Source organism: Dama dama, chromosome 9 (assembly GCF_033118175.1).
Source record: "Dama dama isolate Ldn47 chromosome 9, ASM3311817v1, whole genome shotgun sequence".
Lineage (NCBI taxonomy): Eukaryota > Metazoa > Chordata > Mammalia > Artiodactyla > Cervidae > Dama > Dama dama.
In genome coordinates, this window is record NC_083689.1 from 96744161 (window position 1) to 96767400 (window position 23240).

The following is a 23240-nucleotide window of genomic DNA, read 5'->3' on the forward strand; positions in this document are numbered from 1 at the left end:
TCTTCTTCATCTTGTTGACTTTTGGTACTTTGAGGTTTTGCAAGTAATTGATTAATTTCTTCCTAGTTATCAAACTTATGATCATAGATCATAAAGTATCATAGTTCAGTTCAGTCACTCAGTCATGTCCGACTCTTTGCAACCCCATGGACTGCAGCACTCCAGGCTTCCCTGTCCATCACCAACTCCTGGAGCCTACTCAAACTCACGTCCATCGCATCAGTGATGCCATCCAACCATCTCATCCTCTGTCGTCCCCTTCTCCTCCTGCCTTCAATCTTTTCCGGTGTCAGGGTCTTTTCCAATGAGTCAGTTTTTCACATCAGGGGGCCTAAGTATTGGAGTTTCAGCTTCAGCATCAGTTCTTCCAATGAATATTCAGGACTGATTTCCTTTAGTATTGACTAGTTGGATCTCTTTGCTGAGACTCTCAAGAGTCTTCTCCAATACCACAGTTCAAAAGCATCAATTCTTCAGTGCTCAGCTTTCTTTATAGTCCAACTCTCACTTCCATACATGACTACTGGAAAAACCATAGTTTTAACTGGACAGACCTTTGTTGGTAAAGAAATGTCTCTGCTTTTTAATATGCTGTCTATGTTGGTCATAGCTTTTCTTCCAAGGAACAAGTGTCTTTTAATTTCACGGCTGCAGTCACCATCTACAGTGATTTTGGAGGCCAAAATAATAAAGTCTATCACTGTTTTCATTGTTTACCCATCTATTTGCTATGAAATGATGGAACCAGATGCTATGATCTTAGTTTTTTGATTGCTGAGTTTTAAGGCACCTTCTTCACTCTCCTCTTTCATTTTCATCAGGAGGCTCTTTTGTTCTTCTTCACTTTCTGCCATAAGGATGGTGTCATCTGCGTATCTGAGGTTATTGGTATTTCTCCTGGCAATCTTGATTCCAGCTTGTGCTTCTTCCAGCCCAGAATTTCTCATGATGTACTCTGCATATAAGTTAAATAAACAGGGTGACGATATATAGCCTTGATGTACTCCTTTCCCAATTTGGAACCAGTCTCTTGTTCCATGTCCAGTTCTAACTGTTGCTTCTTGACCTGCATACAAATTTCTCAGGTGGCAGGTCAGGTGGTCTGGTATTCCCATCTCTTTGAAGAATTTTCCACAGTTTGTTGTGATCCACACAGTCAAAGGCTTTGGCATAGTCAATAAAGCAGAAGTAGACGTTTTTCTGGAACTCTCTTGCTTTTTCGATGATCCAATGAATGTTGGCAATTTGATCTCTGGTTCCTCTGCCTTTTCTAAATCCAGTTTGAACATCTAGAAGTTCATGGTTCATGTACTGTTGAAGCCTGGCTTAGAGAATTTTGAGTATTACTTTGCTAGTGTGTAATATGAGTGCAATTGTGCGGTAGTTTGAGCATTCTTTGGGATTGCCTTTCTTTGAGATTGGAATGAAAACTGACTTTTTCCAGTCCTGTCGCTACTGCTGAGTTTTCCAGATTTGGTGACATATTGAGTGCAGCACTTTCACAGCATCATCTTTTAGGATTTGAAATGCTCAACAGGAATTCCATCACCTCCACTAGCTTTGTTCATAGTGATGCTTCCTAAGGCCCACTTGACTTCACATTCCAGGATGTCTGGCTCTAGGTGAGTGATTACACCATCTTGGTTATCTGGGTCATGAAGATCTTTTTTGTACAGTTCTTCTGTATATTCTTGCCACCTCTTCTTAATATCTTCTGCTTCTGTTAGGCCCATACCATTTCTGTCCTTTATTGAGCCCGTCTTTGCAAGAAATGTTCTCTTGGTATCTCTAATTTTCTTGAATATATCTCTAGTCTTTCCCATTCTATTGTTTTCCTCTACTTCTTTGCACTGATCACTGAGGAAGGCTTTCTCATCTCTTCTTGCTATTCTTTGGAACTCTGCATTCAAATGTGTATGTCTTTCCTTTTCTCCTTTGCTTTTTCTTTCTCTTCTTTTCACAGCTATTTGTAAGGCCTCCTCAGACAACCATTTTGCCTTTTTGCATTTCTTTTTCATAGGGATGGTCTTGATCCCTGTCTCCTGTACAATGTCACAAACCTCCGTCCATAGTTCTTTGAGCACTCTGTCTATCAGATCTTATCCCTTGAATCTATTTGTCACTTCTACTGTATAATTGTAAGGGATTTGATTTAGACCATTATCATCTTTTTGACACTTGCAGGATTTGTAGTGATATCTGCTATTTCATTCCTGATTTTGATAATTGTCCCAGTGCAGAAGGGGAGTCTCTTTCAAGAGGAAGCAGAGAGGCATCTTAATCAGGCACTTGTTGTGGTAGTGTCCCCTTCATGGTACCCCCCCACCCCACCCCAGCTCCATGATTACACTGGGCAGAGTATATGGGATCAGAGAGGCTTTGCAGCCAAGTCACATGTTGTGACGGGTCCCTTTTGCCTGTTTCTGCCACTAGCTTTGGTACTTGGGGGGAGCGGAAGGGTAGTCCCCAGACTGACAGCAAATGAGAGAACTTCTTGGCCATGTATTATTCAGAGGGTCTCTAGTTCTGTTCCCCTTGCCCAACGTGTCAGACTGACTTCAGAAGGATGTTTTCAGAGGAACTCCCTTTCAACCCAGAGGATGAATGAGTCAACTTGGGCTGCCATCTATTGCTAGGTTGGGGGCCAGGGAAATGCCAAGTTTGAATCACCTTCTTCTGTTGGGTAGGACCTGCAAAATGCCTTGCCGTTGGGTTGTTTCATCTGTCTGGGGTCCCAACAAGTTTCCTTTCTTCTTATCACCCATCAGGGTCTCTTCTGGCTGTCTCTTGAGTTTTTTCCAGTGCAATTTATATTTAGGGGGATGAGCAAGGAGAAAGAGGTCTCCACCACTCTGTTCAGACCAGAGGTTGTGTATATTTTTAAAAGAGGAGTTGTCATTTGTTCTCAAATGTCTCCTATCTGTGTTTAGAAACTTCATCATTCCAGGGACCAGAGTCATTTTTGCACTTATGATTCCCAGCCATTGCTGCTTTGAAGCAGCCACAGGATCCCCAAGTTTTTTTTGTGACTTGGTGCCTGGATCTGTCATAGAAGCAGCTGGTCAGGATGAGTGGCCAACAGGTGATTGCTTGGGGAAAAACAAATAACAAAGTCAGTCAAGTCCCACCACATGGATAACTATCTTCAGTTAAATGTTTATATTATGAACATGGCCTTCCTTCTCTTTTCCCTTAAGCCTTGTCTTAAAATTCACCTTAACTGGATCTAATGTGTCCATAAGACAAAGAAATGGACTTCACTGGTAACTCAGTTAGTAAAGAATCCGCCTGCAATGCGGGAGACCTGGGTTCGATCCCTGGAGTAGGGAATGGCTACCCCCTCCAGTATTCTAGCCTGGAGAATTCCATGGACTGTATAGACCATGGGTTCGCAAACAGGCGGACATGACTGAGCCACTTTCACTTTCACTAAGACAAAGGAAAACATAAAGGGACTTATCTGGAGTCTTACCACAAACCTATTTACTAAAGGTTTTAGATTAATTTCCCCCAAAACTGAATAATGAGAGCCTCTATATTAAAATGCTGGTTCAGTGTTCAACTAATGTATCATAAATCAGAATTATGATTTGACATGAATATAATAAAACTTAATGAGAATAAAGGTAAAATCATATATTTAGGTACAAAATATTACTAAGTGAATACAGGCCAGGAAGCAATTTATCAACAGTTTTATTTGATAACCAGAATAAAAGACTTAGCTTCTGTGACCTAAAAAGCTATGATAATTTTAATACAAATTTTGGAACTGGGGAAAAATTTTGGAACTGGAACTTCATGCTCTATCACAGTGTTTCTCAAATTTTTATGTGTATGCAGATTACTTGGATATCCTGTACAGAAGATTCTGATTTTGTAGACACTGCATAAGGCTTGAGATTCTGTGGTCTAAAAATCTCCAGATGATGCTGGTTCTGTTGATCAGGGAACCACACTTTGAGGAGCAAAGCCCTCTACCATATAGATCACTTCTAGGGTAAGATATTCATTTATGAGCAAGCAACACATCTTAAGAGAATCTTTGAGAAATGAATTTGTTCAGAGAAGATAAGGCTGGATAGAAGTTAGACACTAAAAAAGAAAGTAGATCAAATTGGAAATGATGATCATCTCTGATTGGCGTGATTCTAAAGGAGATTTATTTTCTTTCCTTGTATATGTTTAATAAAAATATTTCAATGACAGAAAAAGAAGTTAGACACTAAGTTCCATGAGTATCTGTAGAAAGATCAACCTTTGATCAAGTAAGAGCTCTTTCAAATTGATAATATAAACCATCCAAAGACAAACTGATGAACAATTCTACAATGACAATAAAAAAAAAAAAATCACAGAAGACCAAACACAGATAATAATAAAAACTCAGTTGGTGGACAGGCAAAAGTTTAAAAACTTGATAAAATCCAATGGGAAAATAGGCATTTTTGGGTAGAACATGAATTACCACAATCTTTTTGAAAAGTAATCCAGCATTATCTGTTAAAATAAAATGTGCACATATACTTTGTCTCATCAATTCCAATTGTGACAGTCTTCACTAATGAAATAAACCTAGAATTTGGAATATACTCACCAATACGTTTACTGTAACATTTTTGTGAAAAGAGCTTGGAAACAACTTGAATGTCCGTCAACTAGTGATTGGCTAAACAGTGGCATATGCAATCAAAGGGAGAACTTTATATAAATACTTGCCTTGCAAGGGTAGAATAATGAGGTAGTAAGCTCCTTGTACTAGAATGTTCCATCAAAGGCTGTCAGAAATGCTTTCTGGGGAATTCTTTTAGAGAATTCTAAACATATTAGTCTGTGTGATTTCTGAGTTTCCTTCTGACTCAGAAATTCTATAATTCTATAAATTCAGCACAGTGGCCTCAGTGAGAGAAAGGAAGGAAGGCAAGTTTTCTACCCTATTTTTATCTCCTCTCCTTATTTTAGAATTGGGACTTTGGGAGCAGTCGTAAGGGGTGAAATATTTTCATTAGCATGTATGCAGGCCACAAACTGAAGCTATTTCATTTAGATATATAATAAATGAAGAACAAATGGTTATTGGTTCTCTATGCCTAATTGTTGAAATAAGATCCATATTTCAAAAAATGCCTCTTTTATATTCATAGTCACTAGCAGAAAGTGACTAATTTGTGACTGCGCAGGGACACAGCATTAAACACCCTGAGCATATGGATAAGTGACTCTGTGTCTAAGATGGATTGAGCCTGACGCCTGCTCCTTTGCCAGGAGCGTGGGCCAGCATAAATGTACTCAGGAAGCAGAGAAAGCCATCTCCTTATGTACTGGATGGGGGTGAGCAGCCGGACGCCTGCATTTCCCCCCATCAGTGATTTGCAATCTGTGATACTTCCTCAGAGGTGCTTCGGGGGCCCAGCAAGCATTCGTTGCAAGTGTTTGAAATATGTTCAAATAGTTATTTTTAAGACTGTAATTAAAAACTAGCTAGCAAACACATTGAAATGTGATACATATCCAATTTTAACACACTGGAAACCATCAAAATATGAATATACATTCTCACTGATTGGCTGTTTAACAAGTAAGTATCATGAATGTCAAAGCATGAAATAAGGTTGTGTATTAAAATTCTATTTTTTGTTTTATGATTCAGTATCATTTGCAAGATAGGAAATTTCACTGCTAAGGCTCTTGATAACCCCTGCTCCAAATCACAAGTAAGGGAAAACAGAAAAGTAAAGGTAGGATGAGTGAAGCTCAAAACATTTCTGTTAGAATGGTTTCTTCACATAATTCCCAAATCTTTCATTTTCTTTTTTTTCATTTATTTTTATTAGTTGGAGGCTAATTACTTTACAATATTGTAGTGGTTTTTGCCATACATTGACATGAATCAGCCATGGATTTACATGTATTCCCCATCCTGATCCCCCCTCCCACCTCCCTCCCCATCCCATCCCTCTGGGTCTTCCCAGTGCACCAGCCCTGAGCACTTGTCTCATGCATCCAACCTGGGCTGGCGATCTGTTTCACACTTGATAATATACATGTTTCAATGCTATTCTCTCAGATCATCCCACCCTTGCCTTCTCCCACAGAGTCCAAAAGTCTGTTCTATGCATCTGTGTCTCTTTTTCTGTCCTGCATATAGGGTTATCATTATCATCTTTTTAAATTCCATATATATGCATTAGTATACTGTATTGGTGTTTATCTTTCTGGTTTACTTCACTCTGTATAATGGGCTCCAGTTTCATCCATCTCATTAGGACTGATTCAAATGTATTCTTTTTAATGGCTGAGTAATATTCCATGGTGTATATGTACCATAGCTTCCTTATCCATTCATCTGCTGATGGGCATCTAGGTTGCTTCCATGTCCTGGCTATTAAAAACAGTGCTGCAATGAACATTGGGGTGCACGTGTCTCTTTCAGATCTGGTTTCCTTGGTGTGTATGCCCAGGAGTGGGATTGCTGGGTCATATGGCAGTTCTATTTCCAGTTTTTTAAGGAATCTCCACACTGTTTTCCATAGCGGCTGTACTAGTTTGCATTCCCCCCAACAGTGTAAGAGGGTTCCCTTTTCTCCACACCCTCTCCAGCATTTATTGCTTGTAGACTTTTGGATAGCAGCCATTCTGACTGGCGTGTAGTGGTACCTCACTGTGGTTTTGATTTGCATTTCTTTGATAATGAGTGATGTTGAGCATCTTTTCAAACCTTTCATTTTCTTATTTATTTATCCATTTGGCTGCATTGGGTTTTGGCTGCAGCCCATAGGACCTTCATTGTGTCATGCAGGATCGTCCGTTGCAGTGCACAGACTCTCTAGTTGTAATGCACAGGCTCTGGGTGCAAGGATTTCAGTACTTATGGCACAAGGGCTCTGGAGTTGCAGGCTCAGCAACTGCAGCTGACTTAGCTGCTCTGCAGCATGTGAGATCTCAGCTCCCGTCCCAGGGATGGAACCCATGGCCCCTGCATTACAAGGCAGATTCTTAACCACTGGACCACCAGGGAAGTCCTTAGTGCTCAAATCTTTAAATGGTCCTTACTTCCTTCAGAACGGCCCACCTTAAAACATAAAAGCTCTTTATCCCACTTGAGAACATCTGTTTTGTTCTTTTCAGTATCTGATCATTCTTCTCTCATTCTTATTTTACACTGTCATTTAGGGGGGAAAGGGGAGTTGTTACTGGGAGTTGGAGTTAAGTTAAATGTTGGTGAATGACTTGCACAACAGTTTCTATTTGAAAGAAAGGCGTTCCTCTTGAAACAGTTCTTTTTCTATTGCAAACATATTTTGAGAAATTAAGTGAGCTAGGAAACTTCCCAACACAGATCTAGAGTGTGAGTGTTTTGGTTCAAATTCTGGTTCCACCATCTTTAAGGTGAAACGTAACATGGGCACCTTTTCTAAGTGCTGCTGTTTCCCTTCCAGCAATTTGAGGATAATATTAGTACCGTCACCACAGGGTTCTTGTGTAAGGAGACAATATCCAGAAAGTATTTAGCATGGTATCTAGCATGTGATAAGCATTCCACAAATATTAATGCCACTATTGTTTTACACATTTTTTGCCCAAATTTAAATACTATGAGAACAATGGATACCAAGAAGAAAAATAAAGGGGAAGGCTAAGAGGCATGCTGTGTGCAATCATTTATGCTATAGAATTGTCATAAGACTTTTGCATTTATTATTTTATTCCTCAATAAAACTTTGTGAGTAGGAACCAAGGTTCTGAGAAGACACCAAACAGCAAGTGATGAAGGTAGAAGAGAACAGATAGAAATGAGGTTTTTTAACGTAAATCTCAGAGAAGGCAATGGCACCCCACTCCAGTGCTCTTGCCTGGAAAATCCCATGGACGGAGAAGCCTGGTAGGCTGCAGTCCATGGGGTCGCGAAGAGTCAGACACGACTGAGCAACTTCACTTTCACTTTTCACTTTCATGCATTGGAGAAGGAAATGGCAACCCACTTCAGTGTTCTTGCCTGGAGAATCCCAGGGACAGTGGAGCCTGGTGGGCTGCTGTCTATGGGTCACACAGAGTCGGACACGACTGAAGCGACTTAGCAGCAGCAGCAGCAGCAATGGAAATCTAGTGCTCTTTCATACTGTCCATGGAGTTATCCCAGGCAAGAATACTGGAGTGGGTTGCCATTTCCTTCTCCAGTGGACTATACTTTGTCAGAATTCTTCACTATGACCTGTCCATCTTGGGTCGCCTGCATGGCATGGCTCACAGCTTCACTGAGTTACACAAGCTCCTTCGCCAGGACAAGGCTGTGATCCGTGAAGGGGGTGACCAAACTTGGGAAGATAGTGGAGGACGGAGGAGCCTGGTGTGTTGCGGCACATGGGGTCGCATAGCCTTGGACACGACTTAGTCACTGAACAGCGGTACTCTTTCTAAGGTGGTGTGCCTTCTGTCATAGTTGCAAGACAGAGCTGGGAAAGTTAATGATAGGTTGCTGGGGTTTTTCTGCTCATTATTTCTCATAGGTATGGAATTCTGATGCCCCCTAGATGATAACTAATGCTGGCCATTCTTCACTCCTCCGATACTAATTTTTGTGTAAATATAAGATAGTTGATAATCCCTTCACTGCATGACGCAGAGGAGGAAAGAATTTCACAAAAGGAAGATGTTACTTCAGTTGGGAAAACAAAATAACCTCAGTTACCTTAACAGACAAAATGTTATATAGGAAATTGGTTGAAAGGCACTGGAGGACTGAAAAGGCAAATGGGGACACACGGAGTTAAGACAGAGAAAGTCAGTGTAGGAAGCAGATTTCACTGCTAGGACCGGGAGAAACACAGAGCAGAATCTGGAATCATTAACCGGGAAGTTTGGAGGAGGAGGCGGGATCCCTCCTCCCTTATCAAGCCTTGTTATTTCTCTCGAGCGCCCTCTATTGGCAGAGCCTTTATAGCAACCGGATGACAAAGCAGAAAAGGGCAGAGTCCCCAGCTCCAGCCTCACAGGCTTGTTTGGAGCTGAGAGGCAGTCGCTTAATAACCAGCACCGATGTACGCATGCAATGTCATGGTTAGCGCGATTAATATATAAGACCTGTGTTACAGGATGAATTGTGTCCCTCCTAACTGATATGTTGAAACCCCAACTTCTAGTACCTTAGAATATAACTGTATGAGGAGATAAGCCTTTAAAGAGGTAATTAAGGTTAGGGGGCGGTTGGGGTCGGCCCGAGTCCTTCATGACTGGTGTCCTTACAAGAGATCAGGACGCAGACAACACAGATGGGACAGCTATGGAAGGACACAGCAAAAGAGGTAGCCATATGCAAGCCAAGGATAGCAGCCTGAGAGTGAAGCTAAGCCGATTGATACCTTGCTGTTGGACCTCTAACCTCTAGAATGGTAAGGTAATAAATTGGTGGTGTCTAATCCACTCTGTTGGTAGTATTTTGCTACAGTAGCCCTAGCCCACTAATACCGTGTGCTACAGAAGAAGCAATTATTTTATACTGGATGTCTTCTAGACTCCATTATATCCAACTGTTTTTATTGCTATTTACATTATATATTATCTCAACTCTTCAGCCCCTATCTGTCTTCATTTCCACTGCATTAGGTTCTTATGTCCCATTTGGATTATTCCCAGTTGATTTCCCTACCACTGGTTTTCCTACCTTCGGATCATCCTGACTGCAAACACAGAATAACCCCGATTACTCCACAGCTTAAGCCTCTTAATTCACTTCCTATAACCTGTAGAATAATGCCCAAATTCCTGTGTGTAAATTCCAAGCTGCTTCTCCTCTTTCTGTCTTGCCAGATCTCATCTGCTGAAATTGATCAGAGCCCTTGTCTTAATATCAAACATAGCAAGGTGGTTGAGGGGTGAGGGCTTAGAGTTTGGAGCTATAGAAAAGCAAAATGTGTATAAAATGGAAGAATTACCACAATCCATCAGTTCTATGATGAATTCCACTCAGCATTCTGTTTCTGATAGAGGATCTAAAAGTTAAAAGACAATTAGGACATTGAGAGAACTGGCCCATCTTCCAAGTGTCCCATAAAAATCTGCAGAGGGACTAGAAGCATGCCTACCTACTAGGAATTAATCTGGGATTAGTTCAGAAAGGGAAGAGGAGAAGAGGAATAATAAGAACTCTAATTGGCCAGGCACCTACGGTGTTAGCCAGTCACTGTGTTAAGCCCTCTCTATATGCTATGTATACCATGTAAGTCTCAAACAAAACACCCTAAGGTATTTTTATCTCCATATTACACAACACGCTCAAGATCACTGAGGTAGAAATCTCCCTTCAAGCCCAGATTTATTAGAGTTTAAAGCCTATGATCTTTTCACTGTGTCAAGCTGCCTCAGCTATTACTGAACATGGAGTGTTATTTGTTTCTATAATTGCTCTGGTTATTTAAGCAATAGAGTTTTGCTTTCAGAAAATAAGACCCTCATTTTCAATTCACCACATCAGCTAGTAAAGCAGCTCTTTGTATAGAAAGCAAAATTAACCTATATTTAATAGCAACCTGTTATAGCTGCCTGGGCCATTGTCTCTGTAGCACAGAAGGTCTATTGCAGGTGCCTAGAGTAGCAACAACATAATAATGCATTTTGTCTTTCAAAGGGTAAAGACCTAGGATTGAAAGTGGTTGACTGGGGAGACCAATGAAGACTTCTGGCTAGTGAAAAGATAGTCATGCTGGTAAATATAAGAAGAAACCATTGGAAATATTATTTCTGGATTGGCTGCTACACATATAAGTTGGTAAATATTTTGAGTGTCCTCTTTGTGAGTAAAGAATAGTTTGGGCACAGAACAAAATGGCTGTTGCTTTGACTTGTTAAATGTATCTGTATCTTGAGCAGAAAAGTGGGTAGAAAATGAGTAATAAGAATGTTGAGCTTAATGAATCATGATGCATGGTAAATCTACTGACAATTTCAGCTCTATGGACATATTCAAAGAAATTATATCTTCAAGAAATAGATCGTGATCAATCAGGAGGAAACTGTTGATGGATGAACACTGAAGATCAATTCCTGATACCACTAAGATGAGGGTATTCTTTGTTTCTAATAACATATGGTATTTAAATGAGGAGTATTCTGGAAGATTTGCTTAGCTGTCTTGGAAAAGCTCCAGTTCTCGTGGAAAGTAGTCTTTCTTACATATAATCTTTCTTGTGGTATTATATGTAGAATACAGAGTGCAGTGCTTGTCACAGGTGTAGTTCAGCTTTCTTCTCCTTATTGAAACTCTAGCTGTTCAGACTTTTGTTCCACGATCCAGCCACTTACCTAAACTGTAATCACTTCAAAGGAAACAATAGCTTCTAGAATGCTGTTATTTCTTTTATTAACCAAAACTTATACATACAATTAAATTAGATGTTCTAACCCATGTTAAATTTATATTTTCTTCATTAAAATAAGATAGCAGTTCAGGAGGTTTTTCCATTTGATACCTGTAGTGGTCTAAGTCTAATAATTTCAATGCAGATAAGAAAAAAGGTGCTTTTACCAACTGGATGAAATTCAGTAAAATGACCAGAAAAATTATTTATATTCAGATCCCAAGAGAGTAATCCATTTACACTCAGAAGCATGAAATCTGATTGCCCTTTTCTCTAATGTGAAACACCATGTACTACAATTTATTGACTATAAAACTACTCATCCATAGTCAAAGTATTTTGTGCCATGATTTCTTAATGCAATTTTCTGAGAAAGGATTGGTGTGAAATTGATCAACTAGTTACTCCATATGGAGAAAACCCCACCCCCATTTTTTAGCTCTGCATAGAAGGAAGACCTCCATAAAAATGGTAAGAGAATTCTGCATTTCACTTTCATAATTTATTTGAAAATGAAAACAGTAATTTTTTAAGGGCTCCAGAATCACTAAGTTGTCTTCCCACATATTCTTTTTTCTTCCCTGTTTATTATAAAGATAGAAGTTTTCTTTTCCAGCTTTTCCAGCTTATTACTTCAACTACCCTTCCTCCCAATGACCTTTTCATTCAAGAAACAGTGAGTTCAGTTACAATACTTTAAAGATAGTATATTTCTAAGTAATGTTAAATTCACTCCCTGTGAATCAATTTAGATTCATCTAATGCTCTTATTACAAAAATTGATGTACTAAATTGCCAAATGTTCCATAAACTTTTCAAAGAGGTTGAAGTAAAGTGTTTGGGTCTTATATAAATAAACACTTTTGTAAAAATTCCCAATTTTCCACAATTTGAATTTGAATAGAGGTATATTTCACTTTCAGTCTCATAGCGTGTCAGTGCTTTTTATTATTTGAAAACTGGTATGTGTAAAAATAGGAGGTTTAAGTTTTCATTTTCAAAATGTTTTGAGTCTTGGGAATTCATTTCCTCTTTCAAGAAATTATAAAGCCATTGAGTTTATATTAAATGCCACTTTTCACTTTGTCTGAAAGTCATTTTTACATTTGCCATTAAATTTATTTCCACTTGGAAATAGAACATTTCATCTGAGTCTGCATTTGTTGACAGTTGGGAAGAAACAGGAACAGCTTCTAGAGCAAACGTTTTAGTCACTATCTTAGGAGGAAAGGATATTTTGTTTTAGGTCAAGGGATTCTTTTAATGGCAGAACTTCTCTGCATCAAGGACCGTGACAATATAATAATTTTTAACATAATTATGAGTTTCTTTGAGTATGTTCAATCTAGTACAAGAGTCTTGCTAAATAACCAGCTCTCACCTCTCTTTGACAAGAATCTTCCTTTGATTACAAGAAAGCCAAATTTAGTCCTCTGCACTCCAGACAAGTGTTCTGTATAATAGGAGCTGTCAGTTATAATCACCTTACATAGGTTTTAAAAGAGTGTTACCAAGAACAATAATTTGAAGTTTCTAATTAGATGTGTATAACAGAACCAAGGCAGGTTTAGCCAAGTAAGAGTGTTGGACTTTACCTACACTTTGAAAGAAGCTGTTTTATACTATTTCTGGCATTCTGGTAACTAATTTAGTAGCTAATATTAAAATCAAGAAATTTTATAATTTTTCAAGGCTTCCCTGGTGGCTCAGAGGGTAAAGAACCTGCCTGGAACTCAGGAGACCCCAGTTTGATCCCCAGATTGGAAAGATCTTCTGGAGAAGGGCTTGGCAACCCACTCCAGTATTCTTGCCTCAAAAATTCCATGGACAGAGGAGCTTTGTGGACTACAGTCCACAGGATCGCAAAGAAGCGGACATGACTGAGCGACTAACACACACACATAATTTTTCAAAATATCATTATTTTTCCAGAGCAAGCTGAGTTAATGAGCTATCTAGCTCCTTGCTACACAGGGTGTGGTCCAGGAACCCACCTGGTGTCCTCTGGGAGTCTGTAGGAAATGCAGTCTCAGACCTGTGGGATGCTCTTCTTTAATGAGTCTCCCAGGTGTTGCATAAGCATATTAACGTTTGAGAAGCAGCATACTAGAGAACGTGGGTACTCGGAAGGGCTAACGAATGTTTATTGCAGAGAGTGTCCCAGTTTATGTGCTGAGGCAGGCTGCGGTGCAGCAAATAGTTTGCAGGTGCACGGAAGTAACAACCACCTGAGGGTGGGGAGTGGTGCAGCCGGGACCCCCGAGGGCAGCCCTACAGATGCAGGTGACCTTGCCCATTAACCCCCGTGTGTCAGACAGATATCATCGTTAGCTGTGGGCGCTGTTACATGGAAAGCTAACAGAATGCAGCTCAGATGAATTAGATTTAACGGGGGGATATTTTCCTGAGAAGGATTAGAGACAGAAAGTGTAGAGAAGCAGTAAACCACTGCTCTTAGAAAGAAAGTGAAAGTGAAGTCACTCAATCGTGTCCGACTCTTTGCGACCCCATGGACTGTAGCCTGCCAGGCTCCTCCGTCCATGAGATTTTCCAGGCAAGAATACTGGGGGTAGATTGCCGTTTCCTTCTCCAGGGGATCTTCCCCACCTAGGGATCGAACTTGGGTCTCTCGCATTGCAGGCAGACTCTTTACTATCTGAGCCACAAGGGAAACCGATGCTCCTGGGCACAGATAAATCAGAAGTGAGGAAGCCAGGGTGAGACAAGGTTTGCTTTAGTTCTCCAACTCCTCACATAGTGAAATAAGCAGAACTTAAACAATAATCACGTGTTGTTGGAACAATAGCTCCTGCCTGGCGGATTTGTCCTTCATAGCTCTTAAGATAAAGTAGCAGAGCCAAAAACATGCATACATTTTTTCAGCAGTAAATCCTTGACAATGACAATGTGGGGATCACTGAATAATATGATATAGACCAAATCAGAAAAAGCATTTCTCTAAGCTGTATTTGTCAAAGTATTTGTCCTGTGCTTTGAAGAGAGCAGCTTTGATGGTGATATAACAACCCAACTCCGTCGCGATTGTTATTGCTGTAAATGGCCTTGTGCTTTTGTAAATTTTTTGGTTAATATTTTAACTCTTATTCCTTAGTATGGGTCGGCCATTTTCAATTAATACGTGTATCTTTTAATTTTAAAGGGACAAAACTAAAGAATTCCACAGTCTTGGCCTCCCAGAGCACAGCCATGGCCTCCTATTGACTTCTCTAGCTTCAGTTGCCCTCTTTCCAACACCATCACCCACATAACCATCGGAGAGAAAATTTGCAAATACAAATCCTTTAATGCCACCTTTCTGTGTATACTTCTCCGGTGATATTGCCTCGCTTTACGGAGAGTTGAAACTCCTTCATGTGATGCTCATGGTATTTCTTAAGTCTCAGCTTCCTTTACGATCTCACGCCCGCCAGCGTTCCAGCCACATCGTCCAGCTGTAGTTCCCCACACGTGCAGAACTTTACGATGCCTCATGCCTTCTTTGCATCTGCCATCTCTTCAGCTATAATGCTATTCTCCTTTGTTCACTTGGGTAAACCTTTCTCATCCTTGAGGCTTCAGCCCCAGTGCCAATCCCTCTCAGAAAGTTCTCTTCTTTTCTTCCTTTCTCCTGAGTTGTTCCTCTGGAGCCCTGTATATGTCTTGATCATGGATTTCTCACAGGATTTTGTCATTCAGACCAGCCCTGTGAGCGTGCAAGCTGTGTAGTTACACAGAACCCTGCTCCCTGAAGGGCCCTGTACTTTACCTAACGCTCTGGTAGCACCCCTTTGAAATTCCTGATAATTTCGTCTTTAAATTTGTGTTTTGAAATGAGGTCCCGTGGGACAATGGAACGTACCCCTGAGCAGAGGACACCCATGCAGTGTGTGTATCAGCCATTCTTTAAACGGCCCCGTTCACCTAAACATTGGTAATGCTGGGACTCCCTAGGTGGCTCAGTGGTAAAGAATCTGCCTGCTGTTGCAGGAGGTGTCAGAGACATGGGTTCGATCCCTGGGTCGGGAAGTTCCCCTGGAAAAGGAAATGGCAACCCTTTCTGGTATTCTTGCCTGGAAGATCCCATGGACAGAGGAGCCTGGTGGGCTACAGGCCATGGGGTCACTAGACATGACTCAGCGACTGAGCGTGTACATCTACTCCTGAGTAAGCAGTGGTGTTTACAAACCCAAGAGAACATGCTTTCTTTTCCAGCTAGAACTTGCTTTGAAGACAGGAAGAAGCCAGTGATGTTCTAAGAAGGAAGAATGAGCTAGGAATCCTATCTTCCTTCCTACTCTTCTCAACATCCCTGTGTTAGCAACCACTCACACCAGAAATGAGAGCGTAGGAGATAAAAGGGAAAGGTAGGCAGCCCACAGTCCCTCTATTTCCAGCCCTTCCTGATTCACCAGGAAACTAAAGGCAGAGAGTACACGCGGGGCAAGAAGCTTTACAGTTTAGTGTTAATGGGAACTTTTATTCTGACTTTTTAATAAGAGGCATCACACTTTCATTCTGCAGTTGACCCTGCCGTTTATGTCTCTGACCCAATCATAATCTCTGCTTTCCTTGTCTGTGTGCCATATTAGATTAGAGGTTTCCTGAAGGGGGGACAGTGTTTTTCACCTGAGTATCCCTAGTGCTTTCATGAAGTGAACTCTCAAATGATGAATTTTAAAAGGCAATTGTGGCTAATTTTAATGTTTCCAGAAAAGGGGTAACAAAATAAACAACTCTCTTGCCAGAAAAGAAAGTGAAGTCGCTCAGTCGTGTCTGACTCTTTGCGACCCCATGGACTGTAGCCTACCAGGCTCCTCCGTCCATGGGATTTTCCAGGCAAGAGTACCAGAGTGGGTTACCATATCCTTCTCCAGGGGATCTTCCTGACCCAGGGATTGAACCCAGGTCTCCTGTATTGCAGGCAGACGCTTTACGCTCTGAGCCACCAGGGAAGCCCTGAAGGAGTGCCTAACAAAGTACACTTTGTCTTCAGGGTGCCAATATGGGGTAGGGAGGAGAAAACCAAATCTGCAGGCAGTTGGTGCTAGTTTTGAACACCAACCTGCTGTCTCTGTGTTAGGTGTGAAAGAGTCACATTATATCTAGGAGTCCATCATGAGGTCTGGCTGCTTCCTGCCAGAAACAGGATAAATGGTGAGGGTTTAACGCTCATAGGAGATATGTATATAAACGCAGCATCACAGGAACCAGGGGCCAGGAAACCTGCCTAAGATACCAAAGTGGGTGTCTATGTACACAGAGAAAAGCATGATTCCTGCATGGGCAACTCAGTGAGGTGGAAGGGTCCTGGTAAATGGGCTGGGCTCAGCCTCAAGGCCAGGCTGTATCCCAAGCCCCTAGATTCCTATCAAGCAGGTATTGTCTGGAGTGTTTGTGTGCATGGACCTGGGGCCTGGTCACCAGGGAGATAGAGACTCAACAGCAGAACTGCAGGTCCCAGGAAGGACAACCCAAAGGATCCGGACCCCAGCCTTGGAAGCCAGTGGAGTCAAGGAAGGTTCAACAATTCAGGAAGGTTCTCAGAACAGGATCTCAGACAGGACCAGAGCAGGAGACCGACCCACAACCCAAAGCCGAGGATGTGATACGGGGAACGAACAAGCAGGGACCATGGGGCATTCGGGTACTTAGTTGGGGGTGACACAGAACCTATGGGCATTGGTGAGTCCAGCTGGAAAGGCGACCTAGAGGCTAAGGAAATTGTTTAAGGAATGGAGGGGAAGAAAGCAGGGGAGATGCACAAAACTTAGGAAACTTACAGTTTAGTTGCAGAAATAAGGCAAACACATGCAGAATAAAATAGGATTGAACTCAGCATAACACATTAGAGCCAAATCACAAAGTTCACGTTATAAGTAGTTTGGATGTCAAAGTGGATTGGAGGAGTGAGTGAAGGCTTCCTGGAGGAGGTGGCACGAGACCTGAATATTCAGGTTACAGAGACTGAGTCCAGGCAGGAGGGCTGTAATGAACCCACAGGAAGCTGATCTCCATGGCAATGATCTCCATAAAGGATCTCTGCCTGGGAGTACAGAACCCAGTGGAGGTCAGTGTGTAGGCTGACACTCCTCCGTACATGGCCAGGTCCTAGAACCTGCGAACGTTAGCTCACATGGCAAGAAGAACAGAAGATGAGATCTGATTATGAGGTAGGGTGATTATCTGTGTGAGCTCAGAGCAATTCACAGTGGCCCTTAGAAGACAGATGCCAGCCAGGTCAGAGGAGAGGGAAGCAGAGATTGGAGTGACGTGCTTTGAAGATGGAGGAAGCAACGTCAAACCAAGGAACGCAGGCAGCTACCAAAAGCCCAAAAAGCAAGGAAACAGATTACCCCTCAGACCCTCCAGGGGGAACCCCTGTGACCACCTTGACATTAGCAGTCAGACTGAGTTTTTACTTTCTGACCTTTGAAACCGTAAGAGAATAAATCTGTGTCGTGTTAAGCCACTGGAGTGTGGCAATCTGTTACAGCAGCAACGGGAAGCTCACAAAGGTGCTAAGGAACATGGACTAAGGTACAGAGCCCTTTGCAATCACGGCGGCTATGCCAGTAAAACCAGATGCAACCAAGTGCGTGATAGAACTTGCTGAGACCCCCTCCCCTCCTCGGTGCTCCACACGGATCACAGCGGGGGCTTCGACCTCACCCCAGTCAGCCCACAGCCCAGTGTCCCGAGCCCTCAGGTGCCAGCAGGTCTGGGATAGGTCAGAGTGCTGGGAGTTTGGTTTGGGGCAAGGTCTCTCTTCCTGGCTTGCCAAAAGTTGCCCTGCCACCGTGACCCCACAGAGCTTTTCCTCTTTGTGCGTATGGAGAGAGATGTCCCTTGTGTCTCTTCTTACAAACCCCAGTCCTGTCAGACCCACCCTTATGATCTCACTGGGCTTTAATCCTCCTTGAAGAGCCTGTCTCCAAATACAGTTACATTGGGGGTTCAGTTCAGTTCAGTAGCTCAGTCGTGTCCGACTCTTTGCGACCCCATGAACTGCAGCACGCCAGGCCTCCCTGTCCATCACCAACTCCCGGAGCTTACTCAAACTCATGTCCATTGAGTCGGTGATGCCATCCAACCATCTCATCCTCCGTTGTCCTCTTCTCCTCCTGCCTTCAATCTTTCCCAGCATCAGGGTCTTTTCAAATGAGTCAGTTTATTGCATCAGGTGGCCAAAGTATTGGTGTTACAGCTTCAGCATCAGTCCTTCCAATGAATATTCAGGACTGATCTCCTTTAGGATGGACTGGTTGGATCTCCTTGCAGTACAAGGGACTCTCAAGAGTCTTCTTTAATGCCACAGTTCAAAAGCATCAATTCTTCGGTGCTCAGCTGTCTTTATAGTCCACCTCTCACATCCATACATGACCACTGGAAAAACCATAGCTTTTAGCACTCCAGAATATGAATGGGGGTTGGCAAGGGGGGCACAACTCAGTCCGCTCAGATGTTGACAGTCAGGATAGCACCATCTTTTACTTCTAGGGTCCATGACCTCATAGTTATTATTGTGATGAAGACCATATCAGGGAACAATATGAAAAATACTTTCAGAACACGTTTTAATATTCATGCATTCTTAAGACTTTCTAATGCCACAGTCTGCCCAAGAATTCACTCATCTGCCCTAAGAGAGAGAAGGGGACCCCATTGCATCCTGTCACCTTTTCCTCATCACCTTTGTGAAAGGTTAATTACAGAGAGTACAATAGAAGAGATGCTTGCTATCTTTTTGTAAAAACCATAAAGCCGAGGGCCGGCTGTCAGGAGGTAATTATACAAACAGGAGTTGGTCTCAAGCAGGACATGAAGGTTTACCATCCCAGCTACGTAAAATGCCTAGGGAGCGCCACTAATTAACACCGGCTGGAGATGTCACCTTCTCTCTCTTTCAAATAACGTCAGCAGCAGCAGTGACAAGCCTGCAACTTCCAACATCACCTTCCTTCATTAGTTTGCCCTGACTCACCCTCCTCTCATCCTGCCACCCGATAAACCTTCCATCAAGTGATTTATCTTTCTATGTGCTGGGTAGCACTTAAACTACTGCCTTTTCTTGTCGTTATTTCCTACCGAATAATTATCCAGTGTCCGCTCTGTGCAAGGACATTCATATGTGCTATTTTATTCAGCCTCATTGTAATCCGAGTGAGTAGACATCATCCCTCTACAAATGAATAAAGTGAGGCGCAGGGCAGTGATGTGGCTCCACACTAGCATTGAGTCATCCCAGCGGGCATCCGGAGGCATGGAAGGGGCAGGGAACAGGAGAGAAGGCTGGAGGAAGGAGGCGGCAAAGCTGCAGGTGGGGGAAGCCGCGGTGCAGCCAGCTGAGCTCATCTCTGCCATCCCTGAGTCAGTATCGTCCTTCACATTCCCCAGAGATGCTCAGCCCAGAGAGTGATTTTATGGGAATCCATTGTAACAGGAACTTGTGCAACTGGCTTGACGAGAATTGGTTAGGCTAGCTGTCCAGACACGGCGAAACTCTGTTCTATAAATAAGCTCTGTCTTCTATGCCTAAGGAGAGCTTACAGTCAGCCTACAGGAAAATATGCTCTATTTTTGCTGTAGATTTCCTTGTCCCAAGTGAAATGACAAAAGACCCCCCCTTTTTTTTCCTTTTTTTTTTTTTTTTTTTTGCCTTTGTCCCATGTATTTCTCCCCACCCAAGTTGAGAAAGGGCCCTAAATCTGCGCACGGGCCAGCCAGTTCCCTGCACTCCGCCTCCATCATGTTCAGGACCGAAAAGGATGGTCACGTCCCAGCCGTGCCACCACTGGGAGAAACAAATGGGAAACCAGCTTCCCTCCCAGCTGCGCTTTCTCTAGGACAACAGCCTTGATCTTTGGGAAGGCAGGCCATGGCTTGGTTCTACTTACTATCCCTCTCTCTCAGCTGGACCACATCGGCTGGGTGCCACAGAGCAAGCCAATAAATACTGTCTTGCTCCTATTTTTCTATATGAAAAAGTGATGATGGTCACTATTATGAACTGAATGTTTGTGTCTTTCTGAAACTCATATGTTGAAAGCCTACCAAAGGGTCTTCTCTCATTTCATTTGGGACAAGGAAATCTACAGCAAACTACCACCATGTGGTGGTCTTAGGAGGTGATGGTATTAGGAGGTAGCTTTGGGAGGTAATGAGGGTGGAACCCTCGTGAATGCTATTAGTGCTCAGGTGCTCAGTCCTGTCCGACTCTTTGTGACCCCATAGACTGTAGCCCGCCAGACTCTTCTGTCCATGGGATTTTTCTAGGCAAGAATACTGGAGTGGGTTGCCATTTCCTCCTCCAGGGGATCTTCCTGATCCAGGGATCGAACCCGCATCTCCTGCATTGGTAGGTGGATTCTTTATCACTGCGCCACCTGGGAAGCCCTGTGAATGAGATTAGAGACCTTATAAGAATCATGAGAGAGGTGCTTCCTTTTCTGCTCTGGGATGTGAGAGGATACAAGGGTGAGTTGACTATCTGCATCCCAGAAGAGGGCTCTCACCAGAACCTGAGCATGTTGGCACCCTGGTCTTGGACTTCTGGCCTGTAGTACAGTGGGAAATAAATTTCTGGTGTTTCAGTTCAGTTCAGTCAGTCGTGTCCAACTCTTTGCGACCCCATGGACTGCAGTACACCAGGCCTCCCTGTCCACCACTAACTCCCAAAGCATGCATAAACTCATATCCATCGAGTCAGTGATGCCAGCCAACCATCTCATCCTCCGTTGTCCCCTTCTCCTCCTGCCTTCAATCTCTCCCAGCATCAGACTCTTTTCAAATGAGTCAGCTCTTCGCATGAGGTGGCCAAAGTATTGGAGTTTCAGCTTCAACATCAGTCCTTCCAATGAATATTCAGGACTGATTTCCTTTAGGATGGACTGGTTGGATCTCCTTGCAGTCCAAGGGACTCTCAAGAGTCTTCTGGTGTTTACAAGCTACCTAATCTAGGGCGTGTTTGCTGTAGCATCCCGAGAAGACCAAGGAATCACTGATACAGAACTTTTGTGAGACTTCTAGAGGTATGGTTGTATTTATAGAAAAATCTTAAGTCACCAAACAAATAGGTAAAAAATCATGGTTTGACCAAGGCCTATCTTAATTTAGGACATTGAAGAGCAGTATCCCAATCTGTTCCCCACGCTTACAAATGTTCAAGTGGTGTAATTTTCAGTCTCTAAACTCAGAGATTCAAGATTATCTCTATTGGTTTATTTTCTATAAATCAAATGATTATATATAAATTTAAGCAAACATCTTCCCGAGCTGTCAGGGAATTCACCTCGGGTAATATTGGAACTGGCTTCCTATTTAGGTCTGATGAGAACCTGGCAGGCTACAGTAGCCTGTAACATCTGTTTTCTATCTGCCTTTCTGGGGTCTTCATCCCTCATGCCATCAAGGACGCCACGACATCTGCATTGCTTAAACCCGTACTGGTCTGTCAGAGTCCCCACACTTGAAGTCAGCCTCATGGGAGGTACAGAAGTGTTTGCAGAGGCTGGAAATCCCCCTCCCAAGGGGTCCCACCGTCATCTCTGAAATATTGCCACCCCCTTGGGTACAGGTGTGGGCGCAGTTAGGTCCACAGACCGCCCTCCCTCTCTCACCAGAGGGAGATCTCTTTTCTTTCCCACCTCTTTCTCTCAAAGAGCTTATTCCCTTCCTGTATTTCTCCCTTTCCCTCTACTCAAAACATTCTGCATTTTTGCTTCATTGGGTTTAGGTTTCAAAAACACTCAAAGGTCATTGGCTTCAGACCGCAGGTTTGAAGTTATTCATGTTATATCTGCTGAATGTAGTGGCTAAACTTGGCCCTGGGTTTGTGAGGTTTAATCAGGTTTAGTACAATGTGGGCATTACTGAAGCCGAATCTGCCCCCCAACCCCCACTTAAAAAAAAATTATATTCCTGATGGGCAAGTGTGGAATGCACTGGTCCTACCAACCAATGGGCCTTTTGGTTTTATTCCTTCCCATTCTGGATTCCTGCCATATCCACTCCATAATACAGAAAGGTCTCTCACATACATGTTGTACCTCCTAGTCCTTCTACCCTGGTGAGAGTTACTTGAACCACGTGTGAACACCTAACCCAAGGCCCGCCATTCTCTGAAATGGCCTCAAGAAAGAGTTCTGCCCCTAAGGGCACCCTAAGTGGGTGGTGATGACCACGCCTGGATCCTCTGCCTTACCCAGTTTGAGTCCAGAGACAGAGAGAAAATGGTGGATAATGGGGAGAATTGCAGATGCAGAGCTGAAAAGTGAAGTGACAGGAGTGGAGAAGAACCCAAGAAAGGACAGGAGATCTGTGCTGCTGACCCAGGAACAGGACATGTGGTGGCTCGAACAGTGAAAGTGAAAGGCGCTCAGTCATGTCCGATTCTTTGCGACCCCATGGACTATATAGTCCCTGGAATTCTCCAGGCCAGAATACTAGAGTGGGTAGCCTATCACTTCTCCAGCAGCTCTGCCCGACCCAGGAATCAAACCGGGGTCTCCTGCATTGCAGGCGGATTCTTTACCAATTGAGCTGTCAGAGTGTTCTCACCTAAAAGATCCTCCAGATCCGATTTTTGTCTGAAGTGCCTTGCTACACGTGGTTCCTGTTTTCCTTCCATCTCTGCAGATCCCTTCCACACTCTCTAATCCCCTGACTCAACCCGAGCCTCGCTCTGGTCCTTGCAACCTAGGAGAGGCTCATTCACATCTGTCTGAAGCGAGATCCCAAGGCTCAAGTATTAGGGTAGCCAAAGAACTGTAAACAATGATTCATGATTAATAAACATCTCAAAGGGCAGCAAATAACAGGTGATTCTTTTTTTCTCTTTCTGAAGTTTGAAGGTTAAGAAGCTCTGGAGAAATAGGCGCCGATGAAAAC

At 42.9% G+C, this 23240-nt stretch overlaps 1 long non-coding RNA gene across 2 annotated transcripts in view; it reads left to right on the forward strand.

Annotated features, from left to right (window-relative positions):
* LOC133062697 (uncharacterized) overlaps positions 1–23240 on the forward strand; it is a 310253-nt gene that overhangs the window by 254600 nt on the left and 32413 nt on the right. For both annotated transcript variants that reach the window (XR_009694237.1, XR_009694234.1), the window contains one exon: positions 10625–10765. This is a non-coding gene — a long non-coding RNA (uncharacterized LOC133062697). The remainder of the gene's footprint in view (positions 1–10624; positions 10766–23240) is intronic.